The sequence below is a fragment of the Trichechus manatus genome, unplaced genomic scaffold (genome assembly GCF_000243295.1).
Source record: "Trichechus manatus latirostris isolate Lorelei unplaced genomic scaffold, TriManLat1.0 scaffold00004, whole genome shotgun sequence".
Lineage (NCBI taxonomy): Eukaryota > Metazoa > Chordata > Mammalia > Sirenia > Trichechidae > Trichechus > Trichechus manatus.
In genome coordinates, this window is record NW_004443940.1 from 20,176,043 (window position 1) to 20,198,324 (window position 22,282).

Sequence of the window (22,282 nt, forward strand, 5' to 3'; positions counted from 1 at the left end):
CTCAGCATCAAGCCGCCATAGCTTTCAGCTGTGTCTGTGAGCATCTGTGCTTCATCTAGATTTATTTTGTGCATCCGTTAGCAAGATGCGTCGTAAGGTATCAGAAAAGGCTAAGAGAGCTCATACACTTAGCGTAAAACTGGACGTAATTGTTTTGATTGTGGTGAAAAAAAAACATTGTGGGTGCGCTGAACTTGCCTGCGTCCACCATTCTTACCAGTTACACGCAGAGAGAAAGAATCTTGAAAGCTGCCCAAGTTACTATTGGTTCTGCTAGTAGCAAAGCGGTCTCTTCTAGTTGGCGTCCAGTAACGGATAAAATGGAAGGTGTACTGCTTGAATGGATTGATGTTTGTGTTATTTTAGCTTTTATGTGTTATTTACTATGATTTGGTAGCTTATTTTTTGGGTCTGGGAACATTCAACAAATTTTCCCATCTAAATTAATGATAATTGCTTCTTTGTTTTACGCCATTTCGGCTTATGAAAGGTTTCGTAGGAACACGGGGAAAACCTGTATATCATGCTGAAACTCACCATCCCTAACAGAGGAAACTACCTGCAAATTATTAAATATATTGTACGTGAGCAGGCTACAAAAACAAAAACAAAACCCTATAAGCTATCTATGAAAACACACATTACAACGAACATAATGATCAGTAAATCAGAAAATATTTGAACAAATGACGTAAGCTGTCTAAAATTTTAGATTATGAAGTTTATGATTACATACAGGATATATTTAAAATTCACTACCACTAATAGCCATTCTATCATCATCTTTAACCCAGTCTTCCCCTCCCTACTCCCTCCTGGCCAGTATATCTTGGGTATATCAAGGATTATAATACAGTATTGTATATATTTGGTATTGTTCATGTAAAAGTAGGCCACAATCATAGTCAAGAAAAATCTTAATTTTCCTCACCTTGTTCCTTCTTCTCCTGTCAAATTGTACTGAGTCAAATTTACAGTTCTTTGGCTTTTTTTTTTTCCCCACCCATGATTGGTTTATTGCTTCACTAGGCCATTATTTAATTCTTCAGTCCAATTTGCATATAGCATTCATAGGGTTAACTTAAATATCTAATAAGAAATTAAATACCCAGCTAAGACTATTATTCCTTAAGTTTCCTTTTCAAACATGGTATTTTTTTTAACAGTCCCTGAGTGGTGCAAATGGTTAAATGCTGGACTACTAACTTAAAGGCTGGCAGTTCAAACCCACCCAGAGGTACCTCGGAAGTAAGGACTGGCAGTCTGCTTCCAAAAGATCACAACCTTTAAAATTCTATGAAGCAGTTCTGCTCTGCACACTTGTGGTTGCCATGCATCAGAACTGACTTATGGTAACTAACAACAACATTTGCTTTTAAATTTCAAACACACTGCTAGACTGTTTTAAAAAACCCAAACAATACAGAGGTATAATGGAATAAAAAGTTAAGTTCTCTTTCACCAACCTCACCCTTCCCAATTCCCCACTGCCTTCTAGATGTATCTCTTTCTAGACCACATACATAGTTACGTCTATCACACACATGTATACACCTTATCTATAGACACAGGTTTCTCTTAAGTGAGATCTTTCATAAGTTAGATCATATTATATATTGCCTGAAGATTTGCTTTTTTTATGCCATCTGTAGATCTACCTCATTCTTTTTAGTGCTTGCACAAATTATGGGAGTACCATAACCTATTTAACTATTTCCACATTAATAGAAATTTGAAGAAGATATTTTTAGAATGAAAAAATATAAAGAGCTGGTCTGTGCATAAAAGATTAAACATGTACTTTAGAGCATCCCTGTAAAATAGATCTCTGTTGTTCATCATTAGGGAGAATAGTGAGGATATATGCCTTCATTAAATGCCGTTAAACCTTAATGGTACAAAGCAGACTTAGGGTAGATTCTTTTAGAGTCTGAACAAAAGTCTTTATTGTTTTACAGTATTTTTAATCTCTCTTTTAGGGTAGCTGGTTTTGTATTCACTTTGGACCATGTGATGTCTTGACACTGGTCATGTGATATAGGCTGCGATAGGCACAAATCCCTGGGTAGCAACAAAAGAAGAAAGAGTAAAAAGAAAAAGCTGAGAAAAAGCTTGCAATTTGGAAAAAGGCCAATTGTACCCTGGTGAAGGCCTTTTTGATCAGTGAAATGACACATGTGTGCAATATTAATAGGTGTAGATTTTATGATATTTTATTTTCTGATTAAAGACTTAATTCTTGTGTTCATAACCCAAGTGGCTTCTAAAAATATAGACATATTAAAAGTTTGTTTTGAGTTTAACTTAACCTATAATTGAGGCTTTCGGACGACACTAGAAGCAACCAGCCTACTCTTAAATTAGCATCATTTTCTTCAATGAAAGACTGCTTCCTTGAGAATAACAATATTGATGTGGTACTATGTTATTTTCAGTTTAACTCTTGCCTATGATTTCTAGGTAAGAATAAAAGATCTCTCTCTCCTAATTGTTGGGAAATGACTAATAACACAAATGTTTCAAGGAAATAAATAAGCCTAACAATAAGAAATACTTAAAGACACATTATTCAGGGCCAACAATGCTATATAGATCATTTCAATTAACTGAAAAAACGTGAGGATAAATCGATTCTGTATCCCTAAATCCTTATCTGAGACAGTATGCGATGATGGAAATCTATACTTAGCCTAGTAATAAAAAAATTAAATTTTCTCCTAATACATAATTACACTATTGTTTTAGGGCTTTAAAATTTTTTAAATTTAAAAGGCTTTGAAAGCCAGTAAGTTGAACCATTACAAATTAATCCTGACTTTAATAACTGGTTAAAGGCCCCTTTAGCTCTATAAGTAACAAAAAATATTAAAGCCTGTGATCACAGTGAGCTTTTCTCATTTCTCCTCTAACCATTTGTTATTTAATCCAATACTAGTAATCCAATTTGTCCATCAGACTTTTAAAGGGCAGAATGCAACTTCCTCAGCTTAGACACTTTTCAAAGTACAATATATTTTTCAAATGAATGCTGGATGTTTCATTTTTCCCAACTGTTCCGAGCTCTAATGCATGAGGAAAAAAAGAACAAGATGAACATTGTTCATACTGATTAAGTAAGAGCTCATTAAAGAGCTGTCAGTGCAGTACTTTGAATATGCATGAAGCATATAATCAGATCTAGTACCGTCACTAGAGGAGAATACGGTAAGTACAAAGGATTGATTTAATTACTTAGAGTGGGCCGCTGTGGTAAAGCAGTCTTGTTAGTGCAAAAAGAAAAGGAGGTTGTATTCTGGCACTGTTAGAAAAAAGGCAGTTTTAGCTTCTGCCACAATACCTAATCTCAGAATAAAGCACTTTACATTGTAGCTTAAAATGAAGACTGTCATTATTTTATAAAATGGCCATAAATCATTTTACCTTGTTTAACCTCACCTGGTTAACTACCTCTCTTTCAAAATTATCTTTAATTCATAATTACAAGCATACTTTTTGTCACTTTAGAGCCAATACTGATACTTTTTGAAATCTAAATTTTTTTCCCAGTCTCATGAACTGATATATTCAAGACATATACTATTGAAGACCATTTTGGAATTAAAAAAAGACAAAGTACTACAGTTCTGTATACAGTTACTAAAATGTGAAAGCATGGGTGGGTTGTTATACTATATTTTTAAATAAGTACCTTATTTTTACTATAAATACACTACCAATACAGGCACCATAAGTAGGATTTAAGTGCTCTTCACCTTAATAAGTACTGAGTAACTAATATAATCTCTGGTAATATATTTTCTGTTTTGTTTCCTCAGATACTTCTGTTTTTATTTTGCCTCCTGCATGTCTTTTCTGACATCACAATATTAATGTCAGTTTTCTTTTAATCAATTATTGTAGCTGAAGAAGGGTTCATAAAAATAACTAAATAATCAAGGATAATGATAATGGCAGGAAAAGTAGCAATCTGTATATATGACTTCAAATCATTCTTCCTATCATATAGTTAACAAAAGCCACTTAATAAAAAGCAGTATAATGCACAGCACAACATGGATTATACATACTTAGTAAATGTTAGTGGGTTACAGCAAATGCTTTTATGTTCCATCTCTTCAAGGGAAAAAAAAAAAAAAAGACTATTTAATAAAGTTAAGATTGTTATTTCATTCAAGAATTCATTCATTCATCCCGGAATTTGTATGCAGTTTTCTTTCTTTTTTTTCAGAAATAGTGTTTTCAATGTAAGTTTTAAAATGAATAAAAGTGATATAAAAAACCTCATATTATCAATCATATTTTTAAAAAGTGGCTACTAATTAATCTTTCACCATAAACTTATTCTGTTTAGAAAGATATATTTCAGCCACTGAATTCTTACATAAATGCAAAATAAGAACCAATAAAATTTTAGCTGAATAGAAGATGAATTCAATGGGAAAGAGAGTAAAAACACATAAATGTAGGTTGCTGTTGTATACATGGACACATTCAATTATTTTTCACCATGAAAATATTAAAGGATTCTTAAATCTTGCCATAACCCCATATCAGGGGTGGCTGACTAGTGATCACATATAGCTCTTAAAGGACACAAGACAGCAAAACCAAACCAAACATAAAAACAAAAAGGCCGCCATTACAGATTGTCCTGATGCTGTGATCATAAGAGTATGCTGACCTTCAAAAGATGTAATGTATTACAACACAGAGACATATGAAGGCGCTCAACTGACTGGCACTGGAGAAACATATTTTAAAGCAAAGGCAATGAAATTTGCTGGATTTATTTAATGGATGAGAAAGATGCATTTACTGCAGTTATGTTGGGTCATGGAGAAGCTGCTTCTAAAGCCAGCATTTTAACAAGACTCCAGTGCTCTGGTTTTAGAAAATACTTTGAACTCAAGAAATGGACTTATATTATGAAAATAAATTATACTATTTAAGCAAATACTGATAAATGTTTCTACTCTAAGAATATCTTCAAATAGCAAACAGCAATCTTTACTGATGTTTTCAGCAGTAAGTGTCTTAAAACTATTTGCTTAGCATGATGTATTTGTTATAGTATTAAGAATATACACTTTGGGGAAAATCCTTCTTCCTTTTGTTGAAGTGAAATAAAAACTAACACACTCCCTCAAACACACTTTTTATTTACCCATCCACTAAAATAGAATGAGGGGTGGATTTAGGGCAACATCTCTCTACAGATAACTTTTAACAGACTTCTGTGCATGTGCTTCCTATAGGAGGAGGCATAGACAACTTCACCAAAATTCTTTCTCAATAAACTTAGACGTAAGAAGCAGCTATTTCTAAAGTTGGAAATTAACAGCAGTTTTCTTCTACCAACTCCTTAACAAGGTCTGAACAGTCCTTTTTTATGCTAATGGTCAGTGCTAGCCAGCAAATAAATGAATAAATAAAGCTTTGAAGCAGTCATCATGGGAAACATAACTGATGAAATTCTTTATATTTACTCACAGTTGAGTGTTTTTTTAAAGTTATATATGGAATGGGGTTGCACCCATAACTTTCCGGGGCTAAGAACCTCTACAGGTATTAATTTGATCCATATTTCAAGTGATGCATTACTATCTTGACTATCTAGAGAGAGGTACTTTGCTAACGTAACACTCAGAACTCCAAAGCTGTATTTATTTTTAAAGTACATTTAATATATTTTGTGAAATAGGGTAAAATATAGTAAGTCACTTTTATAGGCATCATTCAATGGAACAGCCTAACTACTTAGAGAATCCATTCAGCACCCTTCAGTGGGGGGAAAACTCGAATTGTGTGCCACACTTACCACTTCCCTGATCCTTCTCCCCTCTCCTGAAGCCCCCTTCGTTTGGACTGCATCTGGCAGATTCCTCTCTACCCCTCCCTGTCCAAGGGCCTTTTCACAGCCATGTCATGGGAGCGACTCAAAAGGTGGCTATAGAAGTGACAGACGTTAATGCCAAAGATGAAGAGGTTAATAAAATTACTTATTGAAAAGAGAGTGGAGAAAAGCATTATTTCTAGATTAATGTATTTGCAGATATGTGATTTTAAATCTGTACGTATGTATATGTAAACCTCGACACACTGCCGTCCAGTTGATTCCGACTCATAGCTACCCTATAGGACAGAATAGAAGTGCCCCATAGGGTTTCCTAGGCTGTAATCTTTACGGAAGCAGATTGCCACATCTTTTTCTCGTGCAGTGGCTGGTGGGTTCGAACCACCAACCTTTCAGTTAGCAGCCGAGTACTTAACCACTATGCCACCCAGGGCTCCTTGTATGTATATATAGCTAAATTAAATAAACTATTACAACAGGTATTTCGGGGGAGATCTTCTCCCTGGGAAAATGAGGATTCATCTATTTTTGAGGTCATTTAGGTACATGTGAGAGTTTTTTGGTAAGGTGCCCTGGGGACCCGATCGATAATTTAAGTATTTCATGGAAAAATACCTGACTTATAAATGAACTTTAGAATAAATACCTCTTGTAAATTAAGGACCACCTTTATGAATGTTTGTTTGCATTAATTCTAAGAAACGCCTGTGGATAAGATGATATATTCTGATGGGGTCAAGCATAATGTATAGTTGTGTACTATTTATTGTTTCTGTGGCCAGTGAGGTTGGTCATTCTGAATATGATGCAAACAAAGTAAACACTAAATCTGCATCCAGTCTAGCCTTTGTTTAGTATAGTTTAAAAAACATTGTCTGAGTTCCTTGATCTTAGATTAGTTAACCTGTCTAAACTTCAGTCTCCCCACCTCTATATAAGGACAATCGTATTACCTGCTTCATATGGTTGTTCTAGGAATTAAGTGAGAAAATCCATGTAAAGCCCTCTGCACAGTACCCAAGACTATCTTTGCTAGTTCTGATGGTGATAATGAAGAGGGTGATGGTAGTGTGTGCAGCACTGAGCCAGGAACTGGAGATACAAAGATACTGAGATGTGGTCCCTGCCCTCAAAGGGGCTCGTAGCCTTGTGTGGAGACGGACATATAACCAGGGATAGCTCGAGGCAGGGTAAATTTCTAAACTACTCCATGGACATAAATTATATTTTTGATCTTTGTTAGTCATAACTAGCCAGCCTATGGTTAGTATGTCCTTGGTTGTAAGCGGGACAGGTGAAAAATGGAGGTGAATCAGTACAAACCCATCTCTGCAGCTGGAAAAACAAAGTAAAAGGCCCTACTGGGTCAGCAGTGTCACTGCTGCATACAAAAAAGACAGCCAAGCTATGGTGACACAACAGGGTGGCTATGTTCCAGGTAATGAGACTCTAGTTGTTTGTAGGAGGTTTTAGTGACTTAAGAACAAAGTACATCATGGAATGTACTTAACACCAAATAATGAAAAAAGTAAATTTTAAGACAGAAAATTGTGGAGTTAATGAAACATATAAAAAGCTTACTGGTTATCAAAGGAAAAGTTAAAAAAAAAAAAAAAGACAATTTTATATCATGCAATTTGAAGAAAAGAAGCCCTCAACAAGAAAAATCATTTATAAAGCAGAAAGCTCCACTGGGAAAGTAAGTTTTCATCATTTTTACAGGAAGAGATTTTGATGTTAGAAGCACATACATATTTCTAAGTATCTTTAAAATCAGCTCATAAAATTGTCAGTGTAGATGAAATAGCTGATTTACTAAATGCCAGGTGAGAATGAGATTAGAGTCTGTCGAAAGTGTGGAAAATTACGTATATATAATTTTTTAAATACATAAGGACAAACTTAGGTAGATATGCTCCAAATGTGCTCTAGATGGGCTGCTTTCTAATAAAGAGTTTCTCCAAAGATGTATTATGCATTCAGTCAGCCACTCTGAGGTAATTCCCCTGTGTTGTTTAAAGCTTTAAAAAAAATCATACCTAAGGTGTCCCCAGAGCCTCCAGTTTCCAATAAAGCATGAGTTCAACCCTCAGTATGTTACCTTTTCCACTCTATACCTGCTTTGACCATGCTTGGGTTCAGATAACCAGGTAAACTGGGATAGATCCTACTTGTGTAGCTTCTTAAATATCTTTATTCTATTAGGGAAGCTAAGGGGATTAAGTCTATTCCCCATTAGCCAGCAGCCACATTCATTCCCAAAACAAAGACACCTAATCAAAGCAGGACACTCTCCAGCAGCCTTCTAACGTGTGTCGGGCTTCAACAATCACACAACACCTGGAATCAATGCAATGAATGCTGTCTTTCCAGACCAGGCCAGGGCATTGGTTGGAGTTCAGCGCTATGCTACCTCATCCAGTGCCCCTCAACCTCCTCAGTGGAGCCATTCCCGTTACTAGGGTACACAGGAGACACTGGCTCTGCAGCAGAGCTTCAAACCTGTTCAAACCCCTGCTGGGAATTTGCATTTCTAACAAGTTCCCAGGTGGTGCTAATGCTTCAGGCTAGGGACCAATTCTGAGAGCCACTAGTAAAGCAGTGGCTCTCAAAATTTATTGTACATAAGAATCACTTTGGGATCTTGTTAAAATGTAAATTCTGATTCAGTATATCTGGGGTGGAAATGCAAATTCTCAGCAGAAGTTCGAACCAGTTCAAAGCCCTGCTCTGCAGTGCAGTTTCCTGAAGCCTCAGGAGCAACAGCACCTCAACGAGGCCATTATATCATGTCTCCCTCACTGACCACTGACACCAGATCACTGACAACTTTTGTATAGGCTGGGAATAATAACGATCATGATGATGATGATAGCGTCGAATATTTAATGAGGTTATATAACTTACCTAGTCATATAGCTAGCTAGTGTTGGAACCAGGCCTCACAGGTAGGCAGTCTGTCTTGTGAACCAATACTCTTAGTCACCCACCTGACACAAACTCATAGGTAACCAGTCTTACCAGAACAATGTTCATTTCAAATTCAGGCCAGGCCTGGCAAAGCCTTCTGAGTGGTTCTGATAAACATAAAAACCTTCATCCTAAGAATTTTTTTCTGTTCACTTTAGTTCATCGACTAGCAGAGGGGATTTTGTTTATTCTTCCCATATAGGTCACTGGGATTTAACAATAATCTCAGAGTAGCATATCATACTTCACAAGGAGAGTCAGCCATTCTGCCTATGCAGATGTGTCCCTATGATCTTTGAATTATAGGCTAATGTATGATACTTTTCAAAAATGGGGGATTTCAGGGATAGCAATGGAATCAAGGTAGCCTGTAGTTGTCTACTTCTTGGGCAGCTACAAGCTACCTTGATTCCATTTACAGCATCCTTCAATAAAAGTGACCAAGCAAGAATATTCTGTCTAGTATTTGATTATAAGGGTGCATTCAAGTTCTAGTTCTGCTCTTTAAGGACTCTGTGAGCTTGGGTAGATTACTTAATCTTCCTATGCCTCAGTTTCCTCATCTGTAAAATGGGGATAATAGTACTACTTCATAGGGTTTTCTGAAGATTAAGTTAGTTAATATATGCTTTACATTAGAATACTGCCTGTCCCATAGTAAATGCTATATAAATAACAGTAGCTGTTATCATCCATCCATCCATCCATCCACCTAGGCACTACCTAGGTAGAAAGCCACATTCTCTACTCAAGCTTCTACACCCTGACTGTATAACTCCCAGGATAATTGATGGAACAAGGCATGGTGATTCCTCCTGGCAGTCTCACAGTTTTTATGACTGCCTATGCAAGCACCAGAAAGACCTACTCACAGAAGCAAACATGGTGGGCAACTTGGTGCAAGTCTTAAGATATTAGTTCCATTGAGCATGACATTTCTAATGTCTTTACATATCTTTTTTACTGTACCAATCAACCAAAATACAGCCTACCATCATTTTAACTTTTCATTCCCCCATATGAGGAAGCTCATGACCAATCCCATCACCCATTTTTCTTTTCTTAAAGGAGCTACTCAAATGTAAACCCTCCATGAGACATTTCCCTTCCCAAGGTTATACATACTCTGTTAAGCCTATTCCAAAGGGCCTCTTCCTAATAGTGGTTCCTTCAGTCAGAAATTCAGGGACAATCAAAATCTAATGTGTGACTACTGGAATCTTTAGAATCACAAGGATAAAGTTATTTTTCAGTTTCTCCCCAACTTAGCCCCCAGGATATGTTCACTTCCTCCTTTTATCATGACATAAATTTTAGACTAAAGAACACCATACTACCCCAATAGCCCCTCTTGTATTCTGGCATAAATCTGATGGCCAGTCTCCAGCAGGTAGATGTATGTCTTTCTGTTGTGTTGCATATCCTCTCCCTTCTCCTAGAAGCTACAGCCGAATTTAAAAGGGTCAGAGCAATCACATCTAAAACACTTAACCTACATTCCCACCTAAAGTAGTGGTCAACTCCAAGTCCAGCCACAGAAAAACCACCTCAGCAATAAATAACTTGAGTGGTCCTTACCATGTACCTGTTAATATTTTGTTTCCCACACAAATTAGCATCAAGTCAAATTATATATTTCATCATTTAGTAAAATAGCTACTTAGTCTACACTGACAACGTTGTAGGATAATTTTAAAGAAGACATTCTTATCCTCTATAAATGATAAAAGTAATCTTTTAATTAAATTCTCTTGTCTAAAACCAACCTTTGTTGGCTTTATGAATATTTGGTACTTTTTCTAGAACAGCATCCTACCTTTAAACTGCAACGTCCAGTATAATTTCACTTAACCTTTTTACTTAGATTCAAAATAAACACTTGAATCAAAACAAATGGTATTAAAAGTTTTAAATTTTGGCTCCCTCTAATTTTATTCTCATGAGAAATTGAAATATTTATGACTAATAATTTATTCCTCTAGAAAGGTATTTATACCTGAAATATAAAATGATTTCTGTTTTTTAAAAAGGCAGTGAAATTCATAATGCATTCATTTTTTTAAATGTCTCCCTTGACTTGACTTTACATCTTTAACTTTCCTTATGGAGCTAGGTCTTTGAAACACAACAGACATATCATGACCAGGTCCTTAAAATTCCAGTTTAGAAGTGCCTATGTGAGGATAACGAGTTGTGGGGAGGAAGGGTTGGTGCTTCACACAATTTCTAACTTTGGCCACCAAGTGGTGCTATTAATTCAGAGTGAACTGGCATAAGGAGGGTGGGGTTGGGTGACTTTGGGGTGGGTAAAGAGATGGAGAAGCAGTATACAACTAGTCGGTCAATGCAGGGGACACTTACAAGTCAGATGATCGTAACTCTGTGTACTGTGAATTCATGTATTATCGCCGGCTCAATGTCACCAGTTTAAAAACAGAGGAGAAAACTAATTCATATACTACTTCAGGAAAACAACTGTTTATATATATGTACATATCTGTTCCAAATTTTATACTTCAAAGCTGTGCAGCTGTAAAAATAACCACATAATTTTGATCAATCTTCCCTCTCCCCAGCATTTTCCCCCATGAAGACACACACACACGGACGCACGCACGCACGCACACAACCTTTAGTGGGAAAAAAAAATCAGCAATAAGTATTAAAAATTAATTCATAATATTAAGCATTTGAAAATATCTAATTTTACTTTTAAAAAAAGATATCAGCCCAACTGTCTTTCCTTATATTTTAAAGTTTTCCTGAGGAGATAGTCCCTCTGAATGCACAAATGCCTTTTACATTCCGGTTCAGAAGTGACATAATGTGGACAGGGAACAGATGCAATGTCTGTCTATGTTCAGTTTTATTATGCAGAGCACCTGGAGGCCTATGAAGAATGTTAAAGACATAACTAGTTACTAAAAGAAAGACATAATAATTTACAATCCACTAGAAGAACTGGCAATGTCTGCACAATGGAGTGAACAATGATCTGAAAGCAGAACTTCGTAAGCCTGTACAACAGTAAAAAGAAGGTTCACAGCTGTTCAACTGGACAGGTCTATCTCAAAGATAAAAGGACCTAGTATGAGTCTGTATGCATCCAGTTGTCTTGGTACATTAACGCCTGTAATTTTGAAGAAAAATAATTTTCCCATTTGGGGAAACTGGGAGAGAGGTGTTGGAGCAGAGCTTGCCCCCTTCCGTAAGATACCTTGACTTTGACTTGGTGGATTGAGGAGGCAACTCACACATACTTAGCCATTTCTGATGTCATTCTTTGTCCAATCAAATTATGAAACTGTGGTTAAGCTTCTAAGAAATGTGTCAGGATGAAACAGAGAAGGAGAAAATGCATTTGTAAAGTTGATTCATAGATGATGTCTTAAAATACATTTCTCAAAATACAAAACCTGAGTTTGGTTTGTTTCTGCATGTGTCCTACAAAACTCATATCATTAGGATACCAATTCAACACAACTTGCACAGATCGAAAAAAAAAAAGAACAAACATTGCCGTCCATTCGATTCTGACTCATAGCTACCTATAGGACAGAGGAGAACTGCCCCATAGAGTTTCCAAGGAGCAGCTGGTGGATTCGAACTGCGGATCTTTTGGTTAGCAGCCAAGCTCTTAACCACTGCGCCACAAGGGCTCAGACTAGCAAAATTCCCAAGGCTTCTTCTGAGTTATTTATTTAGGAGTGAAAATTATAGTGTCTACACAAACATTTATATGTTAGGTTTTATATATAACCCAAAGGTTAAAAACAAAAACTTTTCAAAGCCTTTCGCCAAATATCCAAACCAGTTCTTCCAACATTTCTTGGGAATGTGTATGTGTGTGCGTGTGCACACACTGAGAGGAAGGGAAGATTTATGACAGAATGGGAGGTGTGCATAATACTTAGAAGCTAAGGAAAATTTTAAAATTAAAGCCAGTAACAATAATAAATAATGAAACTATTGCTACTACCACTGATAGCAGCAGCTACTTTTGTATTAAGTGCTCATTCTTTGCCAGGCTGTGTGCCAAATACTCTTATGTAGATGATATCTATAACCAAAAAAACCAAACCTGTTGCTGTCGAGTCGATTCCGACTCATAGCGACCCTATAGGGCAGAGCAGAACTGCCCCATAGGGTTTCCAAGGAGCGGCTGGTGGATTCAAACTGATGACCTTTTGGTTAGCAGCCGTAGCACTTAACCACTGGGCCACCGGGGCTCCAAATGACATCTACAGCTGTATCAGTGTATTTCAGACTCTTGATAACCTTCTGAAGTAGGTATTATCAGCCTTTTTTTTTAAACCAGTAAGGAAACAGAGGCTCAGAGGGGTTAAGTAATGGTTCAAGACCATCCCGACTCCAGCTGGGATCTCTCTTGATTTTAAAGTCTATGCTGTTAAATCTCTATACTGTACTATTTCACTTAGCACTTGTAACACTTAAAAGTTTAGCATATCTCAGCCCAGTGTTTCTCAAAATGTGGTCTGTGAACCACTCGTATTTAGAATTGCCTAGAATATGGGCCCCATCCCAGGTTCTCTGAATCAGATTCTTTTAGGCAGGGCCTGGGAATCTGGACTAACAAACTTGTCAGGTATTTTTATGCACATCAAAGTTTGAGAACCACTGTCTTAGCCCTTTCACCAATAAGTCACTATGATTAATTTTTTTTAAAAGAAAGGGGTGATATTCCATGTATAACATGTTATTTTAGCATTGGCATGACATTATACAAATTTAATTTCACATTCAGAAGAAAAACATGTTGCTGCCAAATCAGTTCAAATGCCTAAATTCTGTTTCATAGATAGTTGCTGAGAAAAACACATTTTCCTGGAATTTCTGCTTTTTTAAATGTTAAAAAATTTGACTGCAATCTAGAATAAGGGTGTACCTCACTTTAGGCACTAGACATGGGAAAAGGATGGTGATGTGATAATTCTGTAGTGGAAAAATTTTCAATGCAAAATTTTTAGTAGTGGAAAATACTTTTCCAGATATCACTGGTAGAAACTATATACATTTGTTATTCTGGATAAATTAACAAACATGAGTCAGCAGATGAAGAAGATATTTTAAGGCTGGGACAAACAGTGAGTAGTAAGGAAATAGAAACAAATGTTAGAAGTGAAAACCTTAGGCGGTTCTCTGCATTTCTGAATCAGAGGTTCCTTTCTAGAAATCCTATGATCTAATACCTATTGCATGAACTAGAATGACTCAACTATGACTACATGCCGCTACTAGTTCTAGATATAATTTATAATTTCCTTTGTTAAATAATCAGAATAATGTAATGCAGAAATAGATATGAAAGATGTTTGAATTAGCTGAACAAATTGTGAGAGTAAAGAAATCCTGAAATTATGACAGTGGTTTAATTTTCCTTGTCACTACATAAGGAAAAAAACTATAGAAAGAAAAGAACTTAGGAATATTACCAATTTTAAAAATTGAAAGTGTAAAAAAATATAAAGGACAAAAGCATCGTAAGCACCTTAAAATGCAAGCTTTCCTTTCAAAAACAAACTTTACTATTTTCTTTACACTGTGTTTTCCATTCCTTATTATTTTTACTATTCAATGGCCTATTTCAGTATATATGTAATATAGAATAATACAGTGGCTGGAACCATGGGTTCAAACATGACGACTGTGAGGATGGTGCAGGACCAGGTAGTGTTTCGTTCTGTTGTACGTAGGGTTGCTATAGGTTGGAACTGACTTGATGGCACCTAACAACAATAACAACAAATGTGTAAGAGAACAACATTAATTTATTGTGAAGTATTTTATTTAAGGCTTCCTAGCATATTAGTATTTTTCATCTTTTCTTATCTTTTATTTCAAAAGAGACCATGACAAATTTGAGTATTAAAGAGATCATACAAATAATAATAGCTCACCTTTACTGAGCTCTTTGTATGCACCAGGCACTCTGCAAATGCTTAATATAAAGTATCTCATTTAATTCTCACAATTCTCTTTGCTACCACACCATTATCAACTGTGACTCAGGGTAACCAAACTTAAACTAATTATGTTCACTAACCAGGGTTAAGTTTCTACACTCAGAGTATACTGTCTTAGGTGTAACAGGTGCTCAAAAAATATTTGTCGAGTGAATGAAAATCACAAGAAACAAAAGAACGTAAGTGAATTTCATCTGTAATGAGAGTTAAAGTTAGTTTCTTTCCCCAGTTTTTAATTTTAAAGCCACAGTGTCTGCATTCTGTTAAAGTGGAAATTAAGGCTCACACTATGAAGTTGAGCTAGTGATTAGAGATGAGTACACAAACGCTAGACTGAGACCCTGACTATCATTCTCCTAGCTATGGTCCCAACTCATCGCTGGAAGGAAGGGCTGAGTCCGTGTTTCCAGATGAGCGCCTACTAAGGATTAAGTATTGAAGAAAAGTCTCTCCTTGTAATTATGCTAGCTGCAATGGAAGACAGATGGGCTTCAGTACCTAATGGACAGGAGCACTGGAGAGAAGATTCACCTGGAGACTCGGAGAGCTGGGCCTTGACTCAACTGTTCTTCCTCCTGGGTACAATTTAACTAATCAAGGATGTGGCAGAGTCAATTGTTCAACACATTCTTTTATGTTTTATGCTTTTCTTAATATTGCATTAGAATATAATTGCATGAAGTTGTAGTGCTAATTGATATTATTATTTTGCATTCTTGAAAAAATAAATCTTGAAAATAAACCACACAGAAACACAAAACAGACCTACAACACCACATTTACTAAAAGTATGTTCATGTTTTTCTTCCAAAAAATGAATGGATTCTATCACCTCTTAAAGTGTATCAAAAGATGTGGCTCATTGCCTCTGGAAATTGTGTTAAAAACCCACTTTGCAGAAAAATTACAGACATAAAATTATTTTTTAATTGGCTTCTTACTGTGGCATGGATTCCATGCCCTACGAATAGTTTCAGTAGTAATTATTTTAGTAAAGAACAATGGGCTAACTCTATACTATTTCAGAACCTAGACATCATGTTATTTACTTTTTAGCACCAAACTCCCTCACTTGCTTTGTTTCTATTTATGAAAAGTTCCTTTGCAGAGACAATATTACAAACTTGTCTGTCCATTGGATATTTTACATGTATAGAGAGCAAATGGAAATGTCCTGTTTTAATATGCTAAAAACTTTATTTTCTACTTTACCATGCTATGTCATATGATGTTAGAAATAAATTTCATTAATGACATATCCACAGTTCTTAACTTTTGAAAGTTTTATAACTAAATGCCAAAACAGATATGGAACTTAGTTTAATGTATATTTTTTAATGATATGGCCTCTTTTCTCATCATTTGTATGAAAATAGACATATGTCTATCAAAAAAGAACCTCTACAAAATGGAGATGTTTTATTACAGGAATACCAATTCCCATCCATACTTGCAGGAAGCATAGAAATATCCCACTAAATGATAGAGAATATAGAATAAATGGATTATTTTAAAAAAATGCTGTTGCTGTATCTAGAAGATAGTCTATACTTTTCCCTGACTTTATTAACTGTGGTTGTCCAAGTTATTCCTATTACTATAGGGTTTTTTCCTTTCCATTTTGTTAGAAGGGTGAGTGAATTACAGTAGCTTAAGGGGCAATATCTTAAGCTATGTGAACAAAGTACAGTGTACAAAAATATAATTTTTTAGGATTAGAGAACATTTTTAAAATAGCATACAGAAGTTTCAAAATATATATTAAGTGTGAGGAACATAGCCAAAATTTTTCTCCATACAAAACCTGAAAAGTGTCACTATTTCAAACTTCCTTTCCTTCCTTCCCTGGTTATTTATTGGTTGTTGTACAGAACCAGTCTAACTTCATATATCTTTATATACATAAGAATGTATTCAGTTTTGGTTTTCATTTTCCCCTTCCTAGATACTGCCATGATGAGAGATGGAGTTGGCTAGACTCAATTTCCTAGTAAGTGCTCAGAGATTGCTGGAGAAAAGAGATCTAGTGAAAAATATGTTCCTAACAAATATATAATTGAAACCACATAAAAACATTTCTTTATCAAAGAACATACTTTGACAATATTTACTTAACAATCTTAACTTTATGTTGTTTTTCTGTACCCCAAACCACAAAAACACCATAATCTGCCATCTTCTAAATCAGAGCATATTTCTAAATCATAGCTTCTAATGCTCTATATAGATGTCTGTTTTAATGTTAATGAATTTATAGACACAAATAGCTAGCATCAAGGCTACACTGAAAAGCAGAACACTTCAAGCATTTAATACAGCTAAAGGGGCAGATTAGAGACCAATAACAAAATCACCTGGTAAAAAGGAAAAAGGTGTTGCATGAAAAGGCTTTTTCCTTTACATGTGAAACAATACTGAGAAACCTGTATTTTAGCACTTGTACTCAACAGGCACTCCAGACTATGCAACGATGAGAACAGAAACCCATCCTTTCTAATAATCTTGTGACAAAAGCTAAAAGACATCATCCTATTAACTAGTGATCTCAACGGCTAATGCGGAGTACTTCCTGGTGCCTTTTATGTAGAATGCTGCTATTAAAAAACCACTAAACATTCACTGGGAACAACACAGAATCATTCATCTTTTATCAGCATCTCTTGTTAGAAGAGTATGAGTGGGGTTGAAGGTGTCATTGATATTATGGAGTGGAAATTAATCAGAAATTTTTCTCATATTTTCCTCATCTCACTAATTTACTTTTGTACAAATTTCCCCCGTTAAAAAGTTCATACCCAACCCCCTGTTGTACTCTTTTAAGTTGAGAATATTCAACGAGTGCGTCCACTGAAAAGCACCAGGTCCTAACACAAAAAGCATTCGAAATTCTCATTTAGTTGTCTTTATTTTGCTAGCGCCATGTGGTCCTTGAAGATGTAGAAAACACGGGAAGCCGAGTAAAGATCAGAGCAAGCTCATTAGCATTCTGACAAAATTGGAGTGGTGGAGATGTATAGTTTGCCTAGTTTGTCGTTTTGAAAGCCACCGGTGGTAGGCTTTCTATTTCATTGTGCTTTTGTCTTTTGGGGGGGTTTCAAAGCAGCAGGGTATTTGTTAGCTCTAGGTTTGCACAATGCATTGTGGGAACCTTTCCTGCACATTCAGTGCTATATAGTATCATTCCAGTTTGAGTCAAAAAGTTTTTTTTTCCCATTATTAATAAGAAAAGCCATGTGTGTGAATCTCGGTATATACCTTCAATGTATTATCACAGCTTTGCCCTTCCCTTTTGCCTGTATCATAAAGTGCAAAGAGAGTCAGAACCTAAATTGTATTATTTTCAGTCTTTTAAAATGTTGTCATTCCCTTCAGAACACAAGATTAAAACATTCATTTGTGTTCTGCTCTTTGTTATAAACAACTAACAAGTAACACACAGGACTCATTCAGCTGGCAAAATTCAAAAGCTTATTGCTTAATATAGAAGACCTGATCTGTAGTTTTTGAAACTAGTGTAGAGGGGGAAAAAAAAGATTTGTGCTTTAGAATTCTGTAAATAATGAATATCTCTTAGAAGACTTAAATAAGTTATTACCCTAGTCATCTGATTTTCTTCATAGTCATCTTCTTTTTCTGTCTTTTTTTTCTTTTTAAACGTAAGACTCACTTTGAAGAGCTAAATGGGCTACATTAACGCTACTATTCAACACGAATGTTTCCAAGTTGCAATGAAATGGATAAAGGTCTTTGGGGATGAATTTATCTGCTAAATCCTTGTGGTTGCCCTCCTATCTTGGATGATGACCCAAAAGAATGTCAACAGCTCATTTTCCCAGAGAGCTGGAAGGATTCCCTATGCAAGCCATAATCTGCACATTCTCAAAGAACCATTTCAAACATTATATTTCACAAGCTGTTTTAAGCGATTTCCCTCTCATCTCTAGTATCCTAACAGTACTTTGGACATCAGTGCCTCTGAAATGAGGACTAAACAAAGCTTACACATGACTTCCATCTATGGCCTATAAATTTTTAGATTTATTTTAATGTCCATTTTAAAAGCATGGTCATCTTGTTATAATAATATATTTACAGCATAACTGAAATAAATGTCTAAACTAAGGGTTAGTATTTGAATTTTTTATTATGAAAAAAAGAGCCTATTTATTATTACTATTATTTTGCTTAGAATCAAACCTAACTTATGAGAAGTATTTATGATCTTTCTTAGTTTATAACTATTCAAAGCTCAGGGAAAGCTAACGGGCAGTGGTGAGTGAAATACAGTGTGTGAGTAATGTGGTCAAAGCATTTTATCAGAAAGAAAATGGATCATTTCTATATGAAGCCTTTGACATAGTAGCATTTGGTTATATTACGTTTGATTTCCTTTGTGCAGTAAGAAGCCACTAGACTAGGTAGTATGTCTATGGAGGAGGAGACAGCTTTTATATATTAACTATTCATATTACATTAGCATGTGCAATTAAAATGATGCAACTTTTTCTTGAGTTCTCATGTGAGCTTTAATTTTGTCATTCCTCAAGGCTTTTCCTAGGCCGTCTGCAATAATTTAAAAGTTCATTCTTAAAGAACAAAAACAGAAGAAAAAAACAAAACAAAACCCTGTTACGTATAATTTTGTGGTTATGGTGAGAGCCTGTTTATATAGTGTTAGAACTTAAAATATGACTAATTTAAAGCTTTGACTAATATTTAAATGTATCCCAACACTGAGCTGTTCTACTGCTAACTTTAAAGCTGTAAAAAAATGGATAATGTTATTATCGTAATAAAGACTGAATTAGTTCTATACTTTGCAATATGTGTATACCTGCAAAATTATTTATCTCCTTCACTGCATTCTCCTACCAAAGTTTCTTGAATAAAATCACTTGGACCAGCAATATCAAATTAGAGAGCAGTCAGGGGTATCTAAGTCCAGCTTTAAAACAAATACCTGAACAATTACTTAGCCATATGGAAAATAGGGTATGTCTCTCCTGAAACCTTTTTAAAAATATATTTTCTGTCTTGAATTTAGACTTCATTAGAAAACGTTTCTGACTTGTAATACCAAGACTGCTGAAATACCACACTGCTAAACAAACGCGAAAAGACATGTAAAAAAGCAGGGCTGCAAATAAACAATTTTTTAGTTTTTAATGCACATTAGATTTGCATTTATAACATTTTCAAAATCTAAAAACCAAATGGAGTTAAAGTATTGTAAGTAAACAAACGCAGTTAGCTGTCTAGTTAGATACAGCGATACACACACTAACCCGGTTCTTTCACGTTATACCAAACTTGAAGCCTCTTCACAAGTGTTCACATTGTACTTGTGTTTAGGTTCCTATGACTTAAAGGCCAGATGCTTTTCACAAATGACCAACAATTGTAGTTAGAATAAATTAATGATTGATTTTTTTTTTTTTTTAGCTTTGATGGAATTAAGCATACTTCTTTTCTCAATGTGCCCATGTGAATGTTTGCCTGTTAAACTTTTTTTTTGACAAGTGAGGCCACCCGGCAGAAAACAACTGATGCAAAACCCAGGAGTAATCCCTCTGTTTAGTTCAACACTATGGTTAGCCTTAACACTGCCTCTATTATCCAATGGATTTAGAGAAACTTTCATTTATTTGTTGGCCTCAGTTTTCAGTTCTGTTGCCCTCTTGAAGGAAACCTAGACTTACTCCTATGTAAATACATTTGCATACTGGTACAATGAAATGTCCTAGGATTCTAATTACCCTAGCAAGCTAAATAGGGGCTGTGTACATATGTAGTTTAAAAATAAATAAAAAGAATAAAATATATGTTAATAATCTTACTAAGAGATTTTAGGGCATACTGCAATAAGCCTGTAATGTTGACGTACAAGACTAATGCAGTTATTTCCCACAACATTTTAACAATCTATGAACATCTATTAAAAAAAACAAAACCCTGAAATCACTGGAATCTAAGAAAATCATTCCATTATCACAAAGTCAGTGCCAATTACTATGTTAAAATTTGTTGTTTTCTCTTAAAGGAATCGTTTTGGATATATATATTTAATACACAGATAATGCTTTACATTCCCTAATGTTTAGAGTCTTAACTACAAAAGGTTTTATCTACATGAGATAAAGAGAATAAATTTTTTGGTTTATTGAGAAGATTCAAATTAGGACTTCATTTAGCTGTGCATACACTATAGTAAACAACCCAATATAATTTTAAAATACATTTTAAAAATTTAGATTGTTTTTCTAAACACCTAGGTATTTTGTTTTTAATTTATTATTATTGTTATTATTTTTGTGTGTGAACTGCATAACAAACAGCATGGCTGTGGTGGAGGGAAAACACACTGGACAGGGAGTTAGAAAACACCTGCTCTGTGCCAACCTCTGTGCCTCAGTGTTTTCATCAATAAGATAAAAAGATCTAGACTAGATGATCCCTAAGATTCTTCATAATTTCAAACAGTTATAACTATATGGTACTACTATCACAGAACAAAGTGGTTCTTTTAAAAGTGAATAGTACAAATTGCACTATATGTATAGATTGCATAAGACCAACATTCAGTTTAACACAGTTTAATAATAAGCTTCCACTTACAAGAAACAAATCACATAAGGCTTAATAAGGAAATCTTAAAATACCTTGGAATACTCTTTCTTAGTGGTTTTCCCCAGTTAATATAATCAGCACTGATACCCAACAAAACCCATTGCCCAGAATGATATGTTATTTACACCTCAATTTAAAGAGGGTGGAATCAGCAGTCCCACCCATGCTCCATTCCTTTCTTCTTCTTTTTTTCCTTAGCTAGCTTTTTATTGAAAAGATGACATAGGTTTCTGGAAATACTTAGCTAAGAAAAGTTTCACATACATTCTGACATTCAGATGTTCATGTAGGACATTTTAATGGGAGTCAAACGGAAAGATGACAGTGGCATTCCACTGTCCAAAAGAGAAGCAGAGGTCTCCACCTGAACACACACTTGGGTTTTACTGTACACAGCATTGTCTTGGGAATAAAAAAGAAACGTGCATTTTAGGGTTCTAGCAAATCATGCAAATTTCTTCTATAAAATTGATTTCCCCATTGGACTAAGCACATCAATTACAAAAACAAATGAACTACCAAAGTGCCCTAATTAACAATTTTGCACGTGAATACAGACATTAGCGCAGGCTGCTGCCATTAAAGTCTATTCCTCAGCATATCTGTTTCTGTTAACATTTCAATAGACCAATTAAATGACCTTTTCCCCCTTCAAACTCAATTAGGCTATTTGAACTTCAAATGCCACCTTAGTATGTATTTATACAAAATTTACACAGGAAATTCATTTTTTAGTTTTAATGAGTTTATCAACTCAACACTGTTTAAAATTAGCTCCCACAGAAATTCACAGAATGTTAGTATAGTATCTGAACATGCAGTTGGCTAGACCAAATCAATCTTTCCA

At 35.2% G+C, this 22,282-nt stretch overlaps 1 protein-coding gene across 5 annotated transcripts in view; it reads right to left on the reverse strand.

Moving 5' to 3' along the window:
• Nucleotides 1-22,282, reverse strand: part of EHBP1 (EH domain binding protein 1) — a 378,078-nt gene that overhangs the window by 9,970 nt on the left and 345,826 nt on the right. The window lies entirely within an intron of this gene.